The sequence below is a fragment of the Pinus tabuliformis genome, chromosome X (assembly GCF_031772625.1).
Source record: "Pinus tabuliformis cultivar Carrire ecotype Pingquan chromosome X, CPIR1, whole genome shotgun sequence".
Lineage (NCBI taxonomy): Eukaryota > Viridiplantae > Streptophyta > Pinopsida > Pinales > Pinaceae > Pinus > Pinus tabuliformis.
The window spans coordinates 1,391,497,089-1,391,507,881 of record NC_142308.1 but is presented as its reverse complement, the minus strand read 5'-3'; the positions used below and the strand labels follow the sequence as shown (position 1 = coordinate 1,391,507,881).

Here is a 10,793-nt window from a genome sequence, read left to right as displayed (position 1 = left end):
ACAACTCGCCTGATTTTCTTGAAGATAGCCATTGTCGAGGGCTTCAACTGTTGGTCCTACCTGATAGAGTAGATATTATGAGTTCACAGTCGTACGCTGTCCCTGCATGTTGGAGGAACACTATCGAGGGCTTCAACTGCTAGTGGTCCTGCGTCCAACCGAGGAGAGTCCTGTCCAGAACTGTGTGAAGAGGGTTTTTTCTGAATGAAGAATCTATTATTGTTACTCACTAAAAAATCCGGGTAGTTATGAAAAAAATATAATATATATATTTTTCTCTTTGAAAGAAAATGTTTTCAGATTTGTTCGGAAAACCCGGATATTTTTTCCAGAAACTATAGATGTTTTTTCCATATTTTTCCATTAAATTTGAAAAAAGGGGCCAAAATAATTTTGGTGTAGGTTATCTGGATTTCTGTTTAGTTTTTTAAAGAAACTCAAGTAACCTGGAAACCTAGGTGAAAAACAGAAAGATTTTCTGTTTAGTCTTTTTTTTTTGAGAAAAAAGGAAAAAAAACAGAAACCCTAGGAAGTGAAAGACATAAACCCTAAGAGGAAGGGTTAGTAGGAAGAAAATAGCAATATTACAAATGCAAAGTTCGAGGTGGATAAATTCACTAGCCAAAACAACTTTTCTCTCTAAAAACTGAAAGTTAGGGATTTGCTGGTGCAACAAGGGTTGCACAAAGCTTTGGATGGGGCAAATAAGAAACCTGGTAGCATGAAAGATTCGGACTAGGAGGAATTGGATGCCTGAGCTCTCAGTACCATCAGGTTATGACTGGCGGATGAAGTTCTCTTCAACATTGTTGAAGAGAGTACAACTTCAGGTTTATGGGAAAAACTGGAAAAACTATATATGACAAAGTCGTTAACCAATAGAATTTATTTGAAAAGACAATTGTACAGTCTTCGAATGAAGGAGGGTTCAAAAGTTGCAGAGCATTTAAATGTTTTTAATACACTTATATGCCAATTATCAGATATGGAAGTTAAAATTTAGGAAGAAGACAAAGTTATAACCTTGTTGTGTTCTCTGCCCAAGTTATGGGACCACTTCATAACTTCAATCAGTTTGAGCATCGCTGATTCTTTGAAATTTGAATCAGTTGTGGAAGCTCTCTTGTCTGAATAAGTACGAAGGAAATCCAGTACTGAAACAGCAACATCAGAAGCCATGATAGCTAGACGTCGGTCAAAGGAAAGAGGAGAAAAAACAAGGGGGTCTTCTAGATCTAAATCAAAGGGAAAGAAGTGTAAGGAAAAATGTTGGCACTGCAATAAAATTGGACACCTGAAGAAAGACTGTTGGAAATGAAAAGAGTATGATAACCTGAAGAAGGAAGTAAATCAGGTTGATTTAGGTATGATAGATGAAGTTTTATCTGCTGAAGAAATATGTATGATAGATGAAACTTCACCTATATGTAATGTCTCTCAGGGTTTTGAAAGGTGGCTGTTAGACTCTGGTGCTTCTCATCACGTGTCCACACAGAAATTGGTTTACTTCATATGAAGATGTAAATGGTAGTTCTGTGTTTATGGGTAATAATGTATCATGTCAGAATATTGGGATGGGACATATCAGGATTAAAATGTATGATAACATAGTAAGAAATTTAACTAGTGTTAGACAAGTACTTGAATTGAAGAAAAATTTGATTTCTTTGGGAGTGTTGGATTCAGATCGTTATAAGTTTACAGGTCAGAATGGAGTGTTGAAAGTCTCTAAAGGCACCCTATTTGTTATGAAAGCAGAAAAGGTTGGAAATCTTTACAGACTCAAAGGAAGTACTCAGGTCAGTGAAGAAAAGATTGTGTCAGAAAAAAGAAGAAGAAGGTACTCGCCTATGGCATTAGCAATTGGGTCACATGAGTGAGAAAGGTCTTAAGATACTGATGAAATGTAAATCTCTTTCTGATCTGAAATATTTGAAGTTGGATTTCTGCAAACATTGTGCATATGGAAAACAATGTGAACAGAGATTTAAAACTGGAAATCATAATAGTAAAGATATTTTATACTATATTCATTCTGATCTATGGGGTCCATCTCTTGTTGTATCATATGGAGGTGCTCTATATTTTTTAATGTTTATTGATGATTTCTCCCATAAAGTTTGGGTCTTTATGCTGAAAAAGAAAGCTGATGTATTCAATATCTTTAAACAATTTAAATCAATGGTAGATAAAAGAACAGGCAAATCAATTAAATGTTGAAGAACTGACAATGGTGGTGAATTCACTTCAATAGAATTTGAACAATACTATAAGGATGAAGGAATTGTTAGACACAAAACTATTGTTTATACTCCTCAGCAAAATGGTGTTGGTGAACGTATGAATCAAACTCTTATGGAAAGAGCCAATAGCATGATCATCAATGCTAACTTGTAAAAGGATTTGTGGGTAGAAGCAATATCCACTGCATGTTATTTAGTTAACACATCACCTTCAGTAGCAATTAATTGTATAATTCTTGAAGAAGTTTGGTCAGGTCAGTCTTGTGATTATTTACATTTAAGGATATTTGGTTGTGATGCATATGCTCTTATTCCTAAAAATCAGTGTTCAAAATTAGATCCAAAATTGAAATGTTATGTCTTTGTTGGGTATGATTATGCGGTGAAAGGATATAGGTTGTGGGATCCTACATCGTGGAAGATAGTCATTAGTAAAGATGTAACATTTGAGGAATCTTATTTTTTAAAATAAAATGTTGAAAGAATTGAACAGGACCAGGTATCACCAAATCAACAAATTCAGTTGGATGCTAGACCTTTCAGTGACAGTGAAAAGGAAGAAGAGACTTCTTGAGAAAAAGGTGTTGAAGATACAAAAGAAACCGTTGAAGTTTCTGAACTAGTTCAACAACTAGTCACTCTAAGAAGGTCTACAAGGGAAAGAAAAACTCCTAAAAGGTATGAAGATTCTCCTTCATATTTTTCTTTGATTACTGAATATGGGGAACCTTCTTGTTATCAAGAAGAAATAGATGATACAGATAGCGAAGAATGGAAAACGACTATGGAAGAAGAAATGGATTCCTTAGCCAAGAAAAAAACCTAGGATCTTGTAGAACTTCCTGAAGGGAGAAGTGTTGTTGGATGAAAATGGGTTTTCAAACTGAAACGAAAAGTTGATAGAAGTATCGAAAGGTATAAGGCAAGACTGGCAGCAAAAGTGTATTTTTAGGTTGAAGGTATCGACTTTCATAAGATTTTTTCACCAGTTGTAAAACTTGTTTCTATTTGTACTGTGTCGGCACTAACTACATTACTTAACCTTGAGTTAGAACGTTAGATGTTAAAACAAATTTTCTACATGGTGATTTGAATGAAGAGTTATATATAGAACAACCATAATGTTTTGTACAAGGTCGTAGTAGAAGATTAGTTTGCAAGCTCAAGAAATCATTGTATGGTTTGAGGTTGTCTCCGAGACAATGGTACAAGAAGTTTGACTCCTTCATGGTGAGCCAGAACTTTATTAGAAGTGAGTATGATCATTGTGTATACTTCAAAAGTTTCAATTGAATATTCATTATCTTAGCTTTGTATGTTGACGATATGCTTATTGCAAGAAAAAGCATGGCAGAGATCAATAGGTTAAAGGCTTAGCTCTCTAGGACATTTGATATGAATGATCTTGGAGCAGCAAAACATATCTTGGGCATGAAGATACACAAGGATAGGAAAAATTGTAAGCTTTGGTTATCACAACAGAAGTATGTGGAGAAAGTACTTGAAAAGTTTTGTATGAACAATGTGAAACCTGTTAATGTTGCATTAGCTTCCCCTTTTAAGCTTTCTTCGGTTTTGAGTCCTAGAACTGATGAAGAAAAGAAGTATATGTCTCATGTACCATATTCAAATGCTGTAGGCAACTTAATCTATGCGATGGTATCTACAAGACCTGACATTTCACATGAAGTTGGAGTTGTCAACAGGTTCATGGCAAATCCAGGTGAAGAACATTGGCGAGCAGTGAAATGGGTGCTTCGATATCTAAGAGGCACAAGTGACCATTGCATCATCTTTAGTGGTAGTGAAGGATCAGTGTGCAGATATGTAGATGCTAATTATGTAGGTGATTTGGAGAAAAGAAGATCTATTATAGTTTATGTCTTTACTCTTGCAGGTGGAGTAATTAGTTAGATGTCAAAGCTTCAAGAAACAATTGCGTTGTCCACTACCGAAGCAAATATAGCTGCTTTAGATGCCAGTAAAGAAGAAATTTGGTTAAAGGGTCTACTTGATGAGATTGGAAGGACGCAGGAGAAAGTGAATGTACTTTGTGACAGTCAGAGTGCTATTCACTTGGCTACAAATCCTGCTTATCACAGCAAAACCAAGCACATTGATGTAAGGTATCATTTTCTGAGACATGTGATCGATGGCGGAAAAGTAGATCTTCAAAAGGTCCATACACGAGAGAATTGTGCAGACATATTCACAAAGCCAGTTACAGTAGAGAAGCTGCGATGGTGTTTAAATTCTCTTGGCTTGTAGAAGAGATGATGAATGGGCATGGGCAAGGGATTAGGAAAATTGTTGTCAAGGTGGAGTTTGTTGGTAATTGACAACTAACTAATGTAAATTTGGGTAAAATTGTATTAGTTATTGACAAGTTAGTTTCATACCAAATCAATAGTTATGTAAATGAGGAGGCTCATATAAAACTGATGAATGCCCGAACTATTGTATGGAGAATCATTTTATTGATTAAATAGAAATTCCAATCCATTGCCCCATGGATGTTTCCTTGACACTCTGTCAGGGTTTTACCATTTAAATCCCGAGTTATTACTTGTATGGTTAGATTTAGTTTCATTTTCTTTCTTGTTTTATAAACTCCGGTAACTACATTCTCATATACTTTACGTACTGTAACACCGCCCTATATACCCGAAGGTACATGGACGAGCTATGATATAATCACATACGTGGAATGAGGTATCACAGTCAAGATGTATTGCAGACAAGTTAGCAACAATTGCTATATTTTACGACATTGGAACACATCTCTAGCCTAGACCTCTAAATGTTTTTCGTTAAGTGACAATGCTCCATTAGGTAAATTTAGATAAATTTTAAGTTGATATTCTTTAGAATTTTCCTTTCAAGGTTCACTAGGCCATGTATGTTCAATTCCTAGAATGAAACTAATATGATAAGCATTATTTTCATTCAATTGAACAATGAAAACCTTAGCTAGTAGGGATAGAGCAATCAGATCTTTGACAAAGTGCAAAGAGCACATCTAATGCAATTTCCCTAGCTATTCCTTTCAAGCATTCACAAACTACCATATGAACGATGAAAGTTTTTATTTTTGAATCCCTTAATGTTATGATGAACAAAAAGGAAACTAATGCACATACAATAAATCAATCTTTTTATAAGAACAAACACTTTCCAATAGTTCAGTTTCAAAGGAAAAGAAGATGTTTACGACACTTTCTTTCAAACAAAGATTAATCGACTATAATCTAACTTTGACGATGAATCGATAATGACAAAGAAATAATTTAAGAAACATTAATCAATCAAGTCAAAGTAGGGTTGGAATGAGGAAAAAAAGTTGATTTCAGAGACATACTACAATCATTGATCTTTCAGCAAACATAAAAGGAAGGAAATTTGGAGGAAAAACCCAATCCAAAGTTGAAAATTTTCCCTAAGATGGATCAGTGCAGGTCTAAGAGGGCCTAATTGCACTGCAGAGCACTATCTCTCACTCAAGGGTGCTCTACAGAGCACTATCTCTCACCCAAGGGTGCTCTACAGAGCACTGTCCCCTGACCAAGCCTGCGTTGATTCCTGAGAGGCCACTCAAGAGTCATCTAACCTCAATTTTCTTACCAAATAACACTTCAACAAGGCTGAAATACAATTAATGAAAGTAAATAAGGTCTTATAGAGTTTACTAGGATGTGGATAAGATACTTGGAACAATGATCGTTCCCCAGTATGGTTGCCAATTTGTTTTTGGAAAATTTGGTATCTACAGATAAATACTAATTCCCTAGATAAGTAGTAATATCTAGAAAAATAGTTTAAAGCACTTTAGCTTTTCCTATAAGAAATAGATAAGACAAAGAAGATGATAAGACCTACTTGTAGTTGCTCTTTCCTCTTGTCTCCTTTGTATCGATCCCGTCGCTCCTTCCCCTACTTAACATGCTTGAGAAGTACTTGTAAACACAAATAGAAGACAAAGAACTGATTAAAGCAAAATATCTATTAAATACAAGTAAATGGAATCAGATACATTCACACATTTAAGCATCATATATCAATAAAAACATATGGGAAAAATGTTCAAATGCTTTATTGAATAGAAGAAGGAATTACAACCATCATGTTTGATCAAAGTCATTCCTCCAGCTTGGATCCCATCCACATCACAGCAAAAGCGAGACAAACTTGTAGCATAACAATACTTGCCTCAAAGCCAATTCTCATAGCAACATTATCTCCTTACAATTCAACATAGTACAACCCTTGATCATGTAGATGAGTGTTCCATTTATAGGAGGATGAAGGAGGTTATTTCATAAATGGGGGCTTTGAATAGCCTTCCATACTTAGAATTAGTTCCATGGAGCAAGGGATGAGAGGATAGGATGCATCTTAACTCATTCCTCATCCATTTTCAAGCTCATAGGAGTTGATAAGTGAGGGAAAATTCTAGATGACTCGAAGAGATAATAATATTCCCCAAACCGTATGTGAATTTCACTCAATCTCGCCCAACGCAGGTGAAAGAGGGCCTAAGTTCTTTGTAGAGCACCCTGGCATGTATTCAACTGCTCTGCAACGGACCCTTACATGGGCCTACCTACTCTGGTCCCTTTAGAGGTCATTTCAGGATGTCTTCAAGTCATGAAACTATCTGGGAATGAGGCATTCAAAAGGGTGACTTGTTTAGGGCATGTAGCAACTAGAATTAGGGTTTGCTGAGCCCTAAAACATTGATCTGGATGATGTGAGGGATGTGCCCAAATGGATCTGTAACAATGGGGTAGTTTGCTTCTACGCTTGGTCGATGGGGCCTCAATGATCTACACAACAAGGCATCTGAAGCCAGAGGTTAAAATAAGATTTTTTTCAAAGCTCTTGTCCCCATTGTTGATGTTAAAACATTGTATTTAGTTTTGAGAAATAAATTTCTTTTGTTTTGGGTTATATCGAGGTGATGGCACACATATGATCATGACTTGAGCTTGACATTACTCTCCTTGAAGGCATAAGATACATACATATGCCCCAAACTATATTATGGTCTCACACATATAAATATATACCCACGTAGAATCTGTATTCCAAAGCCATGAATTTTGATGTGTAGGTGAATTACATCACCCTAGGGCATGCAAATTTTATACCTGATTTATTAGGTATGATAGGACCACAAAATCACTATGCATTGTTTGGGTTGGGCTTCCATGTGTGTAATTTCCATAACACGACAGTAAAAGCGGTGATGTGGAATAGTTGTGCGGAATGCAGAGGTCATTGATGCCATGACAATGCCATAACCCATTGACATGTTGTTTTTTTGACAGATTAATCCATTTTATAACAAAAAATAAATAAAAATTTAATATTCATACTTTCACATAAGGAAAACACAAATATTATTATTAAACAAAAATGTTCATACTTCAACACAACCAAAACATAAATATTATTATTAAATAAAAATGTTCACACTTCAGCACAAAGAAAAAACAAATATTATTAGAAAATATAAATATTATTAGAAAATATAAATATTATTATTAAACAAAAATGTTCATACTTTTGCACAAGTAAAACTCAAATATTATTATTAAACAAAAATGTTCACACTTATGCATAATGAATACACAAATATTACTATTAAACAAGTTCAGCACAACAAAAACACAAATATTTAAGAGTGAGACTTGCTCGACATCTTTTTTATTTATTTTTACCAATGCTAAGTTATCGTGTCATAATTCTTACCATAAGTGTTGAGTTTTGTATCTTGTTAAAGGTGATATTCAATCAACAGGTTTTGCTTCAACGGGTTCTAGATGATCTGCTACTATTTATTACTTAGCAATTCCTATCGAGGCTTGTGAAATCACTAATGCGGACAATGCTTACAAAATCAAAATGTTAAGGAAAGCTGGCACAGCTATATATCTATGAGTCTTTAAACTAATGTTGAAGTTTGCGCGGAGAGTTATAGTGAAGGAGTGTTGAGCTTATGATGAAATGCTGACCCCACACTACTTAAATCAATTAATTAGTGGTAGAAGCAGGATTAAATCAATTAATTAGTGGTAGAGGCAAGGACTATGTTTCTTTGTAGCTATTACCCTTGTTATTAAAATTAAATTTTTATTTACATCTCTACAACCAAGAAACATTCATCAAACTAATTCTATTTATAAATGAATTCCAAATTTAGTAAAATCTCTAACAATGGTGTCTTTGATCCTAATGGCCATGGAAAACACCATCGATGGAACGTTGATATTTCCCCTACCACCTCAATATCATTTTCTACGTTACAAAAGTAACTAAAGTAATTTATAATAAAGTGACCTTAAATTTCTTTGAACTCAAGTTTATGTGATTAATAATGTTTAGAGAAATAACACTTTCGGATCAATCACATGCATATTGTAGGGTTGACATGTTTCAAACCAAGTAATGTGGATCATCATGTTTAGAGAAATAACACTTTCTAATCAATCACATGCATATTTTAGGGTTGACATGTTTCAAACCAAGTAATGTGGTTCATCATGTTTAGATAAATAACACTTTTAGATCAATCACATGCATATTTTATGGTTGACATGTTTCGAACCAAGTAATGTGGTTCATCGTCACCACAAAAATATTCAGATAACTTGATTCAATAAGGTGTATATATAGGGAGAAGACTTGAGAATTAAATGAAAGCGTCAAAACTCAAATAAAGTAATGTGTTAAAAGAAAAATAATAAAATAATAAGAAGTAAAAGTAAAAGTCTATTAGGAAAAAGGGAAAAATAAATAATATAATATGATAAAAAAATTTATTTTTTTATTATATAATAATATATTAGTGGCTAATAACTAATGACATTACATAATGTAAACGATTTTTAAAATATTTTTAATAATATATTATTGAGTTAATAATATTTATTTTATCATTTATATTATACAATTACATAAATTTTAAGTGTTTTTATCATTTATAAATGTTTGTAGAAAGTTTAAGTGTTTATAGAAAGGAGAGATGGTTACAATCTCCCTCGAAAAGGAAGGGACCAGTCTTTCGAATCTCTTATCACATGTGGTTTAGGCTCTCCACTCTTACTAGGTGGATTTAAAAAGTGTTTTTATCATTTATATTTTGCAATTGATTTATTCATATAGAAAAATTAAATCTCCACATTTGGTAAAGCTTTATACAAGACAAGGAGAAAATAGTGCAGCTAATTAGGGTTACAGTTAAGAGGTACATCATAGCACTAATCATAGTAGGGTCACAGCCATGGAGCACTTTTCGTCACTCACTTAAGGATTAAGTGAGTTTCTATTTGATGATAGTCAAGAATATGGCTGGGATTGGTCAGCTTATCTGTTGAAACCGTCACTACCATTACGTGAAGCTCCCGATGAGGATAATGATAGAGGGAGGCAAGAGTTTGTTGATGATAAATTTTCTCCCATATGCACAAAATCTGGTCAAGGTTTTTCAATAGTCCATGGAATATTTAAGGTCGTCTATAATGGTGGCCTCATTTTGACAATGTTGATGTTGATGAAAGCCCTGCATGCTAATCCACCTCCCTTTTCCCTTGTCAATTATTTCTATGCTTTGTAATTTTTTACTTAGGGGATACATAATGTGCCCTTGACCCCTTTGTTTTTGGGGCATAAGAGGGGCCTGCAGCCACTTTCTTCAGGTTTACAGGCCCCATGTGACATTTTCCCAGATACCCAAAATTTGTTGGAACATAAAACCTCTTTTCAAATTTTATTTGAATTATTTATGGTAATTTTTTTTATTTTCTAGTCAAATAGGTTTGCTTCTATCTCCTCTCTTAAACCAGGTTAAACTAGCTATTGTAGATAAATGGGGCATTGCTATTTGTTTCTAATGATTATTTCTACATGCTTAAGCATTACAATATCAGAAAAGATTCAACAATCATTCTGAATGTAAGGTAATGTGGAGGTGCTCCATGACCCAAATTATCAAATGGAACAATAGTATTATTCAAAGAAGCAGTTCAAGGGAAGGACTCTAGATATAGAACCAAAATATACTTGGACCTATATTGTTGACAAAATGAAACAATCCCCCACTTTGGTGGTCAACAATGCACAATTTTCTTCTTTGTTTTCCACCCTTCAAAACAAGACTAACATATGTAGATTCAATGGGTTTTGGAAAAAACTTGAAACACTAACACAATGGATTCTCTCTACATGGATGCAAAACTACGACATATACTGTGTTCCAAAGGGTTTTTTATAATACAATTTGACACCCAAATGAATTTGATTTTGTTCTTTACGAAGGTCCATGGTTCTGGTGTAATGCTGGTTTATTTATCACTCCATGGTTTCCGGAGTTTGATGCCACATCAATGGTTGAAAAAACCATTCCAATTTGGGTTAGGCTACCAAACCTATCCCTTCCTTTCTAGCACCATAAATTTCTTGAAGACATTGGGAATATTTTGGGTAAATACAAAAAAGGGGACATGGAAAGAATAAAAAAGACATCTTCACCTTTGCTAGAATGTGTGTGGA

At 34.3% G+C, this 10,793-nt stretch overlaps 1 non-coding gene across 1 annotated transcript; it reads left to right on the top strand.

The window, feature by feature from the left end:
* Positions 1-9,248: 9,248 nt before the first annotated feature.
* LOC149145239 (U6atac minor spliceosomal RNA) lies at positions 9,249-9,372 on the top strand. The gene has a single exon (XR_016265390.1). It is a non-coding gene; the product is annotated as a U6atac minor spliceosomal RNA (small nuclear RNA).
* The last annotated feature ends 1,421 nt before the right edge of the window (positions 9,373-10,793 follow it).